Here is a 16,873-nt window from a genome sequence, read left to right on the forward strand (position 1 = left end):
GCAGGGGTGGCTCCTCCTCTAGGGCGGAGGACCGTCGCCTCACTGCTTTCTTGCAGTGCGAGAAGTAGAAACATAAAATGGTAATACTTACCATTTTACGTTTCTGCTTCTTGCACTGTAAGAAAGCAGAAGGGTTTGGTTGCGGGCGGATAGGCAGGGTGCTCTGTGAGCAGGGCAGGGGAGGAGTAGTATGTCCACTCCTGAGTGCGCAATACTGGTTTGGTCAGCCGACCAAACCAGTCATGAACACTCTGCCCTTCTCCAATGCAGGCTGCAATGCAGCCTACATGGAGAACAATGCCGGGCCATTAGCCACTGGCTAGGCAGCTTCCCGACCAATCACAACGCTGCTTGCAGTGTTGTGATTGGCTTACGGGTGGGAGCCTGGCTGCCTGCTTCCTGTTTATGCCAGTGGCAGGATAGCAGGTGCAGAAGCGGAGACAACGCGGGACCCGGCCGGCAGGAAGTTAAGTTTAATACTTTTTATTATTCAAGTGAACCCCCCCGACACGACCCCTCTCCCCATGCCTCCCCTCCTCCTACCCACAAGTCATGCCTGCCGCGACCGTAAACTAATGGCTTTAGGTGATCAAAGCTTGATAACGACTAAGAGAGGAAATGCGTGTTTTTGTTTGAAATCTAATTAATATGCCGGTAAGAAAAGTGTTGAGTACCAATTAGATGAAGTGGAATCCCTCCCTCAGAGAAAATTTATGACATCTATTATTTAAGTGCTAGAGATGAGGGTCACTAGTTGGCAAGGGTTTGCACCTTGTCCAAGAAGGGACTCTTCATCCTAGGATAAGGGAGTTACACTTCTAAAATAACCCCTGCTCACCCCCTATGTAGCTTGGCATGAGCAGTCAGGCTTATCTCCGAGACAATGTGTATAATATTTGCACATAACTCACAGCAATACAGTAAACATAGCACAAAAGGACACCATAACCAGGTTTAAAAAAATAGCCAATATTTATCTGTGTAAAACAAGACCAAAACGATAAAAATCCAATATACAGTTATTCAGGAATATCAATAATCAAAAATAGACTTTAAAAAGAGTTCCTTGAAGTGGATAGCTCTGTCCGGGGCTACCACAGAGGTGTGAACCAACAAATCCCATGGTTCAGGCCAACCGCTGCCATGTGGCCTTGGAGCGGTGTCGGAAGATCCTCAAACAATACCTTTTGTTTCAGCCAAGCGCAGCGGTGCAGGCCGGCTGTGGCGGAAATCAAGGCTGCGGTGTGAAAGGAGAGGTGCGGTTCCAGTGTCCTCAGGTGGCAGTTTAGGTAGTGGCTCGGTGCCAGCGGCATTGGCAGTTCTGAGACACCTTTAAAAGGCTACTTGTGTGGGTGGCACAACCAATGCTGCAAGCCCACTAGTACAGAATATAACATAAGGTTGTGGTAGCGTACGTATTTAAAGCAAAAAGAGTTATTAGTAGCAAAACACAAAGCTTAATTCGTTCTGGTATAAATCCAAAAAAATGTATTTAGAAAAGAGGGAAGGAATCCCAAATGCGATTGTATTCAAAGCATTAACATTTAAAGGCAACGCTGTTGCTCAATATGATTTGGATACAGTATGCTACAGTGCTCTTAGTGTGGCAGAGGGAAAAACGAGAGAGGTAGGGGTTCAGTGGTAACGTGAAGGTAAGGGACAGGGAAAAGGTAATAGTGACATAAGTGCATCAACATTTCATAGTGTGATTCTTTTCCAGCCTCAGTGAGGTCAAATGTTCCCGATGATACACATAACTCAATTGGACAATTAATTATTCTTAAATAATGTCGCCGGAGTATGTGTGGTATGTGTTGTCGACGTTTTGACCCCTATTGGCAGGACTAGTTGTTGTCCTTGCAGAAGGGTCTTCTTCAGGACTGGGAAGAGCACTATGTTAGGGACGACGGGAAAACAAACGTTTGAACGCACAGCCATTCAACTTGTTCCCACGTTTGCAAGTCATTCATGCTGCATCAAGCCCACATCTCTCTAACACACACGGCGGAGGTTTCCCGTCGACAACACATACCACACAAACTCCGGCGACATTATTTAAGAATAAATAATTGTCCAATTGAGTTATGTGTATCATCTGTAACATTTGACCTCACTGAGGCTGGAAAAGAATCACACTATGAAATGTTGATGCACTTATGTCACTATTACCTTTCCCTGTCCCTTACCTTCACGTTACCACTGAACCCCTACCTCTCTCGTTTTTCCTCTGCCACACGAAGAGCACTGTAGCATACTGTATCCAAATTATATTGAGCAACAGCGTTGCCTTTAAATGTTAATGCTTTGAATACAATCGCATTTTGGATTCCTTTCCTCTTTTCTAAATTACTTTTTTGGGATTTATACCGGAGCAAATTAAGTTTTGTGTTTTGCTACTATTAACTCTTTTTGCTTTAAATAAGTACGCTACCACGACCTTATGTTATATACTGTACTCATTGACCCAGGTCAGGTAGTATTTATGGGTTACCCCCTTTATACTCAACGCAAGCCCACTAGTAGCATTCGATTTACAGGCACTGGACACACACAGCGCACTGTACTAGGGAATTACTAGTAAATCAAAGGTCCCAATCATGGAAAACCAATCATAACACAATTTACAGTAGTAGCACTTGCCCTTTACCTCTGAATAGCAGTTAAAAAGTGCGCAGAGACACTAAACCAACAAAAACAAGGTCCAGCACACCATCAAAATCAGGAGGTCAGAAAGCAAAAAGATTGGAAACACGCCCAAAGATGCCAGGTCTAACATTAAGCAGTTACATTTGAACAGGAAAATGCTCTTTTCCTGATGGAAATTATTTTGTTTTGAGGGAATACTGATGACCTGTAACACACAAACAATTATATGGATACGTGAGGCTGGTTCAGTGGCAGTCACCGCTGTGGTGTCAGGTTGTGCTGGCTCAATATCTTTCAGCTCTAGGTTCTTCCATGAGGTGCAGGGAATGTGAGTGGTGCATATGATTCTTCTTCAGTGCATGGTTTTGTTATACCTCTTAGTGGCTCTTATGGATCACCCGTGACCTGAGAGGAGAAGCAAGCATTAAGGTGTCGGGGTAGTAATAAAATACTTAGAGGAATGTAAAGTCCAGGTTATCATTATACAAGAGACCCACCTAATTCCGAGAGAAAGTGGGAGGCTATATGTAGAACAAAGATGGATAGGGAGCTACGTAGCATCGGATCAATCAGAATATTGTACGGGAGTTGCAATACATATTAGGAATGGGTCAGGAGAAGAGTTGATCACATCTAAAACTGACAGCTCAGGTAGGTGGGCTTTAGCTACTCTTAAATGTTCAGGTACAGAATTTGTCTGTGCTGGTTTTTATGGTCCAAATGTGGACGACCCCCAGTACATTGTGGATTTTTAATTGACATTAGCTGGGGTAACCGCACCTATAATAATCGGGGGCGATTTCAATACTCTTTTAGATCCAACACTGGACAGGTCTATGAGTAGGAGGGGAACCCACGCCCAGTGCCAAAGACTAGACAGGCCCTCAGCATATGTTACATGAATTGGGATTGGTCGACTCTTGGAGATTTTTAATGAAAGAGAAGCGAGGCTACACCTTCCATAGCAAAAAGTACCATCATTTTTCAAGACTGGACTATTTGCTAATGGATAGAGTCCGGGCTGGGAAATTAAAAGAGGTCCATATATCACCAAGACATATTTCCGATCATGCTATGGTCAGCTTTTCATTAAAGGGAACTAATGTGAGGAATAAAGCAAAATGGACGTTGAAAAGATCTATCTTATTAGATCCTGATGCCTCCGTCCTCTTGAAAAAAACAACCCTAGAGTTCTTCCAGGACAATGCCCATTCTGCCCAAATTGGAGTAATTTGGGATACTTTTAAGGCTTATGCACGAGGAAGCTTACAAAGTCAGGTCTTGTATAGGAACAAGGTGGATAGGGCTGAGTTAAGGAAGTTGGAGGCGGAGATTGGGATATTAGAAGCTATGATGCAGCAAGAGAAACAAAATATACAGAACAGGGAGGAGGTCTTGAAACAGCTGGAGGAAGCCAGATTGAATTTTAAGATCAAGTTAGAGACAAAATGCAGGGAAAGGTGGGCTACGGGACGTATACAACATTGTGAATATGGTGAAAAAGCTGGAGCACTGTTAGCCTGGGGGGGGGCTGAAAGGGTGTAAAACCATATTGGGGAGTTGGTCATTAACCCCGAGGGTAAAACAACAGTTGATGGACAGAATGTAGAACAATGTCATACATTCACCCCAGTACAGAGATCTGGGCCTAAATCCATCGTTTTTTTGCTCACCATGCCGTTCCAATTTGAACCGAGCCATATGCAAATCAGTCTTGACCCTGTGCCTCATGTAAACAGTCCAGCCCGAACTGCCAAGACAGGTCCTCCCTGGACTGGAAACAAGCATCCTAGGACCGGTTTCGGGGTTTCACCCCTCTTCAGCCAGGATAGCTTGATTCCAGTGGCATCGAGAGCACGGGACCCACGTCTGGGCATACCCTTCCCACTCGGGGTGACAAATGCAAAAACAACAGTTGATGGACAGAATGTAGAACAATGTCATACATTCACCCCAGTACAGAGATATGGTCCTAAATCCATGGTTTTTATGCTCACCATGCCGTTCCAGTTGGAACCCAGCCATATGCAAATCCCTAAACTGGTCCTAGGATGCTTGTTTCCCGACTAGGGAGGACCTGGCTTGGCATTTCTGGGTTGGACTGTTCCCATGAGGCACAAGGTCAAGACTGATTTGCATATGGCCAGGTCTAAACTGGGGTGGCATGGTGATCAAAAGAATTATGGATTTAACCCAGATCTCTTGACTGGGGGTGAATGTTTTGAATTGTTCTGCATTCCGACCATCAATTGTGTGTCTTTTTCATTAACCCCGAGGGTGACATTACGAACAAGGATGAGGAAATACAGGCCAGTTTGGTTTCACTCTTTTCGGAACTATATGTGAAAGAAGAGAGCCCAGATGAGGAGATCTTAAAGTGTTGGCTAAATAATGTAGGCCTTTTTGCTCTAACAACAGAGGGCAGGAACAGTGTAGATGCCCCTATTACAGAGGGGGAAATAAGAGAGCAGCTCCAACATATGAAGAACAGAAAGGCGTCAGGCCCAGACTCCTCACCGGCTGAGGTTTATAAGCTAATAGCCGATGAGATAGTGCCGGAAAATAAGTTACTCTTTAATTCAGTTTCTAGGGAGGAAGGGTTGATCCCGAAGTTCTGGAGAGTCCATAATTACCTTGATCTTAAAACCAGCTAAGGACCCGAGGATGGCTGATTCATATCGGCCAATCTCCCTGCTGAATGTAGACAATAAAATTTATACGGGTATTCTGGCAGGGAGATTGGCAAAGGTGGCCCCCCAACTGATACATATCGATCAGAAAGGCTTTGTCCCGAAGAGACAAATACAAGAACTTACATTGACATTAATAGGAACTGTAGTTGCCCGATCGATTCCGTTGACGGTGATTACTATAGACGCCGCAAAGGCTTTTGATCGTGTCAGTTGGGCATTCCTTTGGGCAGTTTTAGGCACAATGGGTTTCAGTACCGATTTTGTTTGGGTAATTCGAAAATTATATGAGTGCCCTACTGCTACAATCCTCCTAAATGGCTCCCTGACAAAGAGTTTTAATATTCACAGAGGGACGAGGCAAGGCTGCCCCCTGTCTCCCCTCCTTTTCGATATATATATATTGAACCTCTGGCGCACATTTTAAGAAATGACGATCACATTATCCTCAAACATCAGCTCCCTTCATGCAGTAAAATTGCTTGTATGCTGATGACTTAATAATTTACACCTCTGGCCCGGCTCAAACATTAACCAGGATGGAACAACTCACAAAGGAATATAGGGCGTTCTCTGGGTATTTAGTGAATCTATCAAAGACAGAAGTAATGTGTTGGAATATGGAGGAGTGGGGTGGTAGAGTGTGCACAGAGATGAAATATCTTGGGATAGTCATAGTAGATAAAATTGATGAGATTCCTACACGTAATCTGTAGAGGGTGGTAAAGGAGGTAGATAGGCTATTAGCTAGGTGGAAGAACCTACCTTTGACCATTTACGGGAGGGTTAACTTAGTAAAAATGTCCATTCTGCCGAAGCTAACATACCTCTTCAACTGTATTCCACTCAATTTCCCTAAGGATGAAATCAATAAAACACAGGGGAAAATATCTAGTTTTATCTGGGCTACCTGGGGGGTTCGCCTCTCTTGGAAAAAATTAAGAAGTAGCCTTAAGAAGGGTGGTGGGGAGGGGTAGCCTTGCCGGATCTCAGACTTTATTGTACGGCCTTTTAATTTAAAAATATTCGTATGTTGGCAGGGGAGCCCATCAATTCTACCTGGGGTTTAATATTGGGGGAAATGACCAAAGAGGTGGGCCCAGTAGCATTTCTATATATATTTGGAGGCCAAAAATTCTTTAAAAAAGTAAGGCTAAAGGTTTTTAAATCCGCATTGAGCCTTTGGCTTGCAGTAAGGAGGTTACTAAAGATTGATTATTTTTCAGAATTTTCCCCCATTGGGAATCCCCGGGGACGATGCTCCCAGTCTGCCCTTAAAGCAGGCAGCGATAACTAAATGGGGAGATTTAAGACCTAAATCAACCTTTTACCCACCCTCAAACATGATGCCACCAGAAGTACTGGCCTTTGAAGAAGCAGTTGCCAAAGAAGTAGAGGAACTACAACCCAGAGCTGATGCTTTCAATAACTTGAGCAACAAAGAACGTTTGGCTTTGACTAAATTGAAAAATCGCACAGAAATAATAATCAAACCCGCAGACAAAGGGGGTGCCACAGTCATCCAAAGTTCGATGGCATACAAGACCGCATGCCTCACCTTGCTGGCTGACACTAAATTCTACAAAAAAATCAACAGAGATCCCACAAGGAAACTCAAGACAACTATATCGGCTCTGACATCAGATGCACTTGGGAAGGGATGGATCACTAAAAAAGAACACACGTTTTTGAACCAAGAGGAACCCAGAATTCCGCTATTTTACACCATCCCTAAGATCCACAAGGGTAGGGTACCTCCCCCAGGGAGACCCATAGTGTCAGGAATTGGCTCGGTTTTGGAACCTCTATCCCAATATACCGACTGGTTCCTGCGCCCTCTGGTAAAACAGATAACATCATATGTACAGGACACAAAACACCTCTTGAATCTTCTGACTAACATCGAGTATGACCCAACAAATTGCTTTCTAGTAAGTCTAGATGTGGAAGCACTTTATACAAGTATACCCCAGACCGAAAGCATTGGAGTCATTGAACAACTCTTGGAGAATGAGGAATGGCAATGGACTGCACCAAAAGAATGGATCATTACATTAATGAGACTGGCATTAACGGAAAATTTCTTTAAGTTCGAATCTCAGTTGTACTGGCAAATCCATGGAACTTCTATGGGGAGCACCTTTGCTCCTAGTATAGCATGCCTATACATGAGCCATTTTGAAAACCAACATATTTGGAATGCTAACCCATATACTAATAACATCTGCAAGTGGTATCGCTACATTGATGATATCCTTATGGTATGGCGAGGCGATACCCAGAGCCTTTCTAACTTCACTCTATGGATCAATGATCTTAACCCTCATTTACGATTCACCATCAACAAAGACAGAGAAACCATCCCGTTTTTGGACATCAACATCATTGCTAAAGATGGCACACTGAGTAGCTCGCTATACACAAAACCAACTGACAGGAACAGCCTGTTGAGATTCGACAGCGCCCATCCACGATCTCTCAGGGAAAATCTCCCGGTAGGACAATTCCTACGTATACGTAGAAATTGTTCTGAAATTCGAGACTACAAGAAAGAGGCGAAAATACTCACTAACAAACTGAAACAAAGAAACTATCCAACTAAAATAATTGAACAGGCTAATAAAAGAGCACGGAATACTCCCAGAGAGGCCCTGCTCGAAACTCAAGAAAGACAACAACCTCAAAACATGATCTGTGTTACCACTTTCAACTCGTCCTCTAATGATGTTAAAAAGATCATAAATAAAAGGTGGTCCATCCTCACCTCCAACAAACTCTCATTCAACAAACCTATGTTCTCTTTTAAAAAGAACCGTAGTCTGAGAGATACCCTGATCCATACAGACACTTATGGTAGTGTGGGTCACGTCCAAACAACACTATGGGATACGCCCCCAGTGACCGGACATTACCCTTGCGGGTCCTGTGTAGCTTGTGAATTCACTAGAGCTAGCAAAACACTTGAACTCGGCCTCAACACCCCCTGGGAGCAACGATCTCATACCAACTGCAATTCTGAAGGAGTCATCTACCTCATAAAATGTCCATGTGACTTGACCTACATAGGCATGACCAGCCGCAAAATAAAAATTCGGATAAGCGAGCATAGAAGTACCATCAGACGCATGATCACAGCTACCAGACTAACCACACATTTTGTCGAGAAACATCATAAAGACACTGATATACGATGGACAATCATTGAGAAGATCAATGGCACCAGAAACCTACAGAAAAGGCTCCTAGAGAGAGAACAACGTTGGGTGTATTGTTTGGGAACACAGGAAATAGGATTAAATGACTCTATACCGTGGAGTCAACTTAATAAATAATCACCCCATGGATTCTCCACCTCTTGACATTGAGTTATAGACACTCTGTCTAAACTACTAATTAACACTACTGATATTGCACATCCCCGCCTACCATTCACCTAGATGCCGGACTGGATATGATTATTACCAGTGCGACAACATATTCCGTCATAGAGGCACTATAGCACTCAAGCAAGATGTCTTTCGCTTTGTTACGTATGGTCATAACTGAACCAACTATTCAGTCCCCGCCTCTCCACCTCTGTTTTCTATTAACAGACCATTGTTTAACCATGTGCAGACTTCCAACGACAATGAACCAATGACTAATACCAAACTTTTAGTTTTTACATCTGGGCATCATTGGCTATTTACATTTTATCAGCGGCGCTTATAAATATCATGTTCTGTCCATTTCATGTCCCTTTCGCTTCTCACCACACACGAGCGCTAAGACTTGCACTCGTATTATTTTTGACACTCTCTGGGTTACATCAATACAAACTCAGCATAGATCAACTACCATCATCTGAGTATAAAACCACAACTCCCATCTACCCCGCACGCCGTGACGTTTCACGTCACTTCCTGTAACTGAGGGGCGTGTTTTTCAATCAGCCCGAGGTTCCGGCGCGCCTTCCCCGTTATTTATGCGCGTCCCAGGCTTTACATCCTTGCGAAAGCCGAGGACCAGAACCAAACAGGTAGCGGGCAGGGCGATTGATCTGAACGAAGTAAGTACATTTACCAGCACGATGTCCCACTCTCTGTGTGTCAGCCTTCGTTTCTTGACCCCAGCAATACGGAACGACTTGCTGCCATCTTTTCCCATTCTGCCCCGTGACACACTGTTCATTCACGATTCCCCCAGGACCGCCCTATCTGGCCCCCTGGTCCTGAGAGATTCAGTCAACCTCCCCGAGTTGGGTAAAGTATAACTGTAGATCTATCACGTATGAATGTGTCGTATGCATGTGTAGTATGTAATTTTTCCATCACTTATTCACCTGCCCACCCATAGCAAAGTTCTTGGAATCACCAGGTACGAACACGTTTTTAATGTGCACTAGTACCTGGAGACACTGTGTGCACGCTACTTTCAAAAAAACAGACATCACGCTGTTATCGCTAGGATGCGAATCATCTCGCCACGCTCACAGTATGTCTGTCACAATTTCAACGATATGTTACAGTCATTATGAGTGGCATGATAGGAGGACACTCCTCCCCACGAGAGCATGCGCACATAGATACACGCATGTTCACGTGCGGTAAACACTATACCGCTCTAGGAGAAATGAAATAAGCGGCAACCCGACCGCTGGTATTTTTATATGTTGTTTGTCTCTACTTTTTCCTTTACAGATGGAGCCTGGCAGTTGACATACATCCACTTTTAATCAAATCACGTGGACCAGCTACTCTGCCCTCACCATACTGACAGGATAGGGACACCCCATAACGAGTAATTGCACTCACATAGGGGAGTTACTTTTTTGCCCTGAAGAAAGTCCTGGACCATTTTTTGGCCCCTTTTCGGACTGAAACATGTCGGCACTAGGGTCCTAGGACCATAACACTCCTAAAAGACCCATCTTTTAAGTATTTTAATTACCCGGACAGACCCAAGAATAAAGGGATACTGGGGATCTGTCTGAGGTATTTTATCTAGTTAACTCCCTCTGCCGTAGAACATATTAAAAGCACTCCCAACACTGTGGTCGAGCCCACCCGGACTTCTAGGGGTCTGGGTGACCCGATGATGAAGCATGACACCACTAGGGTGTGTGAGGGTAACTTAAAGAAACACTTAGTTTCCCCACGACCACGTTGTATTAGGCACAACCTCGTGTTATGAGTTCTCCTTTCTCTCCCCCCATTCCTTTATTTTACTAGATCTCCTTTCAGATCTGTTAGAGTATTTTTTGTGCATATAGAGACTTGATAACAACAGGAGGCGTGACACCCTGGTAGGTATTGAATGTTAGGACGGGCAATAGACTTTCCAGGTTTAAGTATTTGCAGCTTACTTCTTGGTTTTCAACTGTTTCACAGGAAGCAGGGGGTCCATGGGATTTTGAGGCTTCACTCCAGGATGCCAGCCCGAAAGTTAAGAAGTGGCAAAGTAGTATGGGCATTTTCTGGAGGCAGAGGAAGAGAAATTGAAGGCTCCCTTAGAGACCTGGGCAGACTCACTTCAGGAAGGTAACATACAATCGCTGTGGACAGATTCTCTGAAATTACTATATGCTACAGTTATACCTGCCAATCTTAAACGTCATCATTTTTTTTTTATAGAGTTTTATATAGCGCGAACCTGACCCAAATCGGGTATCATAGCGCTTAACATACATAGTTGCATTACATGAAGACACATTCTTTTTTTTTTTTTTTTTTTTAGGCACGGGGAGATTAAGTGATTTGCCCAGAATCACAGGATGTTCAGCGTCATTGCCGATACTCGAACCCAGTTCCCCAGATTCGAGGCCAACTTGTTTGTCATCCATAGGTTGTATTGGACTCCGCAAAGATTGGCCAAGTTTGTGTCACAGCCGGTCCCCAGATGTAAGAGATGCAATCATCTAAGTGCCAATGATGTTCATGTTTTTTTCACATGCCCAGTGATAAAAGAATTCTGGAAGACTGTGGAAGCCACTTTGAGGGCTATTCTAGAAGAGCATGTAGATTTGACGGAAACCTTGGTGCTTTTGGGGGTAGATAGTGCCATAAAACACTCCCTAAACAGTAAGCAAATGGGCTTAGTATTCTATTTACTGCTCTTGGCCAGGCGGGAGATCTGCAAACGTTGGTTGGACCCTCTTCCTCCACACCCCACTGTATGGTTAAGTGTAGTTAAGTGGACATGCAACATAGATACCAAATGCAATCCACGGCGGTCAGAAGAAATGTGGGGGGGCTTTCTGAAGTGGTCAGGTCAGGGCCCAAGATAAGCCCTAGGTTGGTCGTAAACATCGACATATGGTCCTATGATTACACCAGGCCATGGACTTGTGGGTGGGCTTTTTTTGCCCCCACCATAAAAAGACTGTGGAAGTTATGGGTGTGAAACTGCAATGGACCACAGACGGACCGAGGGTGTTTACAAAAGGCCCAGAGTGCAGTAGCCATGGTGATATGAGGACTAAAAAAACAAAAGAAAAAGGTGACGGAGTGGTGGGTGAACAAGTGGAACTGTGGACTAAATATGGGTATATTCCATCCGCCACATTTTAGGAAGAAAATACCACCACCCTGCAAGCGCGTGAGAAAACAGAGAGCCCATTCCTTCACGGCATGAATCCATTGACTAGGTGGCTGTGCTGTCTACTAAAGACTGAACCGATGATACTTTGAGAGTGGAAGATTATGTGATAAGAGTAGGGAGGCGATGGTACCCAAGAGCAATTGGTAGTAGACTGCAAAGTGGACTACTGATTGGGTGATATGGCTCCCTGTTAGCATTTTCCTACTCATCCCTCTTCCTCTAGTCTCCCTTTTACCTGCCACTATTTCTTCAGGTACTCTGAAAACACCCTGAACCTAGAAGGCAGCCTTCCCCTCCCAGCCAAGAGAGGAGCACATGGCAGTGTGGAGCAGCAATGGTGGTTACTGATGTACCTCATGTCGCTTCAACACTTCACATAAATTCCCACCATTCCCTTTGATTCTTGTTGCGCTTTACCTTCTACTCCCCTTCATTTCTCACTTCCTTAAAAGCAGTTACTCATTCTTTACCAATAGATGAGACCATCCAAAGGTTGTTAAAACATATTTCTTTTCTGTCTTATCCATTCCCCTTACCTGTGTGGTTAAAACCATGCCCAGCTCACTGCTTCGGGTTCAACATTTGCAAAAAGAGAGTAGTCTTCAGTTACACCGCAGAGTCTCATGGACTCAGTGCAAAGATATGTTTGCATGGTGCTCTTATTTTCCCTCTGTCCTGTTACTGATGTAATTCATTCTTTGAACATCCCATAACTTGGCACCATCCTGTGCCTTTAGGACAATGGCTACAGCTTACTAAATCCTAGGAATTTTCAGCATAGCAGTCCAAGAAAGCTCAGAGTATAAAACAGTGGCCTGAACCAATGAGTCTCTCAAAATGCAGTAAACGTACTGTGGCGGCAGTAAGGCTAACCCTGACTTTCTTCTTTAGGTGCATTTCCATCTCAGCACATGTGAATGCATCTTCTGATTTACCAATGCCCCCTAAAACTGCCTTTGGCACCCATTTCCCAGGCCAGTTCCAATTTTCCTATGGTGATATTTTTCTTGCTTTTATTATTTGATATAATTGAATCCTGCTTGCACCCTATGTTCCTTTCACGCAGACTCTACTTAGAAGCTACAAACCTACTCAAAGAATTGTTTGGCCTTATTGCAATTTCAGATTATCCAAGATCAGTCAAGCCTTTGTATGTGACTTTTCAGCAACTGCTCTACCCATCCGACCAGCACGGCTATGCAAACCTGCCATCTTCTGAATTTTACAAAACACTTAATCCTGAAAATTCCCAAAACAAGCTCCACACTTTCTAATAACATTGTGTCTCGTGTGCGTGCTTTGAACTGCCACTGAGCAAAAATCTTCAATTCAGCAATGCCCAAAATGAATTTGTCCAACCTCAGGAATCTCGCCACATTTCATTATCAGAGGCAGATCAGACTGCCTGCCTTCTGGAGGCCTTTACTCCACACTGACTGGCTGATAAGGACAGGCAACATCATGCGATGGTCTAGGAGTCAACCAGCAGGGGGCGACAGATATTTCCGACTAGCAGCAAATTCGGTCCCATTGCCAGTGAAATGTGACAGGAACATGTCACTTGGACCATGAAGACACATGTCCTAGCACATGTTCAGCTTGCGTACCTTGTGCTCGAAGAATGACATGGGGGAAGAATATTGCGGGGAAAAAATCAGTATGTTAAATAAAAAAGCTTATATTTTTGAATTAAGGTTATTCATGAGGTAGAGCTGGAGCCCCTCGCCCACTCCCGTCACCCGGAAATGGCTTGTCACAGCTTTCCCTGGGTTTTATGCCGCTTCATCGGCTACTGATTGTTACCATCCTTGGTGCAATGGGGGCGTTTCAGGACCTCGACGGGGGTCCGAGGCACAAATCGGCAATGTAATACTTCCCAGGCCTAGCAGAGAAAGAGAGAAGTCATTGGCCCTTAAGTAGAGAGCATGAAGTTGCAGGTATTTCCTCCCCTCAAATTATATGAAGGTTTCATCAAAACTTGGCAACCTTGGGAAATAGATTTTGCAGAAAAGGTCTATGCAAAAAGTTTTGCGGAAAATATTTGCGCAAAAACCTTCTGTGAGAATTTTCATCCTTAGACAGTTTTCCGCGAAGTTGACGAACTTTCTAATTATTCACAAAGTACGGAGTTTGTGAACTTTGCAAAACCTGACGAGTGAAAGTCGCCCACTCCTACACGTTCGTCCGCACGTCGTGCTGCTGTTGAGGTGCACATTTGTCACTGGACTGCTGTGGCGCTTCATTTCCCACAACTGGGCAAACGCTTTCATGCTCAAAACCTTTCGGTTTGCCAAAGGCAGATGCTCCAAAAGCACTAAAAAGGAATAATAAACCTGCAAATAACAATGAACCTCCCTTTTATGGATGTTGAAATATAATGCATAGAACCACTATTGTTTATGCTTTGTGTTTTTTGTTTTACTGGGGATGATATATTTGCGTATTGGGCAAGATATAAACGTGTATATTGATAGACCACATATTCCATTCATACATCAATATTTATTTATAACGAAAACCTCTCACCTATTCATGCAAAAAGCAAATCTGCTATGAGTGTGCAGCAAAACCTTTTGCGCCGCCGGACAGGTGTATGATAAACAAAGTACAGCAGTTGACGTGGCGCCTAAAGAAATGTACAAAGCACTCACTTAAGTCGTGAAATTGTATTAGTTTTTGAGCCAATGGCAAGACTTCCAGTGGTTGCGAAGTCCAGTCACTTCTCCGCGCGCAGTGGACTGCCGCAGCCAAGGTTAGTCAGCCGGACCCTGGCGCATGTGAGCAGAGCTGCTTTATTTTCGTAACCGGACTGGCTTGCTTGGGTCGCGTTTCCCTCGGATGTCATTTGTCCAAGATGTGGGATCTCACATTTTCCCATCGCACGGAGGACAGAAGTTCCACGGGTCATTAGCTCCCCCCTCCTTCCCCCGCCTCTCCACACACACTCCTCCTGCAGTCAGCAGCGCACTTCCGCTAGCTGGTTAACCCTCTCCCACTCGCCCCGGGTGTGTGGGAGGCTCCTTCCTCTGTTAGTCACCGGGATGGAGGAGGGAAGCGAAGGAGGAGAGACTGTTGGTTCTCACAAGGAAAGTTTACAATGCAGTTCTCTTCGTGCAGTCGTATTGCGTCACCGCGTCTGTCCACCAGCTGTTTGCCGCTCTTGACTGTTCTTGGTGCAGGCCAGATCCTCTTCACTTGAAGGAGGTGTCTAGCATATTTTTTTTGTTGCATTGCTTTATAGCGCGAATTCGGCCTAAGGACAGTGGGGCGCTCTACACGAGCACCAGATCACATTAGACACGTTCAGATTAATTTTTCAAGTGATTTTGTTCAGAATGACAGCTTGATGAGCAGACGCCGCGACTCGAATCTGGTTCACCAGTTCCAAGGCCGGCAGCTCTAGCCCTTAGGCCGCATCTCCTCGTTCTCTGCCCAGTCCTTATTGCAGGTATCGGTTTCACCATCACCCTTTATACGTGGCATGGTGAAAAGCGCCCCACGGAATTATTCATGAGAGCAGAGCTAAGGCAGAGCACAACACAGCAGTTTATTTATAAGGGCCAGCCTCGGTGTTACACCAAAGACGGCCCTTGACACTGGTAACGGGATCACTGTATACCGGCTCAGAGGTGCGCATTTTATCTAACAAGTGTAGTATTGCGGGTCCTAGAGCGCCTGGATACCCGTAGGGTTACAGTTTCTCCGCGCTATATAAATCTTTATACAATACAATACAATACAATACATGTTGTGTGAAAGAACCACACAGACAGGGTAGTGCAGTACTGGAATCGCCCAGTGCATGTGCGCCCGGCCCCCTTTATTTGCAGGGTCACCTGACCGGTGATGCCTATCGTGGGTGGGTGTAAAGTGTGGGGTACAGCAGGCAGAAACACTAGAACGTGTCCAGCCGGACACTACATCCCTCCCAAACTTTAATGCAAAGAAACAAACAAAAGTCCAACCTGTAAGAAAACAAATAAACACTACACAGCACCAAATTAGTCTCTTCAGGCGGTCAGCCAGGCAGCACTGGAGATTTGGACCGCATGGGGGTAGAAACATATATGCCGACCTATTCAAATTAGCAAATGATTTTATATTGTATGAGTTGGGTAACTAAGTTTTGTGTTTTTGGGATGTCCTATGTCATATTAATAGAGTGATACCTACAAAGAAGTACTCATGAAAATGTAGTTCATTGCATGTGTCATAAATGTATGTACCTGTGTAATAAATTTTAGAGATATTTGTTTATACTAATTAAAAAAAAATATAAAAATAATCTGTACAAAAAATGTTTTGCAATTTAGAAAAAGTTTGTGGTTCAAAATATGTGTAGACAGTTGAATTCTATGTGGGTGTTATTGTAACATATAACCTTAATGGTCGTTTGCTAAATTGAATATGTCGGTATAAAGGTTTCTACCCCCTTCGGTTTCTTCATTCCTCCCTCCTCTTGGACCTAAATGTAATTCAGGGAGAGCCTTTTCCCCTTATTAGCTTTGGACCGCATGGTCTGGATGCTTTAGTCCGCCTTGGAGATGTACTTCAGACCGGCCTGGTCTCGCGGTTTTGGAGTCTATTTACAAAGTTCAGGTATTGGTGCATCTGGAGCGGTGATGGAGTCCACACTGGAGATCTCGCAGGTGCTCAGAGTCCGGTGGACGACAAACCTAAGCTGTTGGGGATGATCTCGGTGTATGAGGCCTTTCCTTGGAGGAGACATTCTCGGACTCGCCTCTCTCGCCTGGACTCCTCTCTCACTGGAGCCTCCTGGAGGGCCTTCCTGCCGGACTGCCATGGGACCGTGTGAACTGTGCGGGCTTCGTGTAAGCCGCGTGTCTTCATCTTGCTGAGGCTGTTCTTCACCCGTGGCATCTGCGGTGAGAAACAGGGATGCCGTCTGACTTAGACTGCCGATGCTTGGGACTGGACGGTCGCGCTGGGAAGTGTTG

The 16,873-nt window shown here is 44.6% G+C and overlaps 1 protein-coding gene across 14 annotated transcripts in view; it reads right to left on the minus strand.

The window, feature by feature from the left end:
- Positions 1 to 16,873, minus strand: part of MEF2C (myocyte enhancer factor 2C) — a 545,031-nt gene that overhangs the window by 352,289 nt on the left and 175,869 nt on the right. The window lies entirely within an intron of this gene.

The sequence above is a fragment of the Triturus cristatus genome, chromosome 2_1, assembly GCF_964204655.1.
Source record: "Triturus cristatus chromosome 2_1, aTriCri1.1, whole genome shotgun sequence".
NCBI classification, from domain to species: Eukaryota; Metazoa; Chordata; class Amphibia; order Caudata; family Salamandridae; genus Triturus; species Triturus cristatus.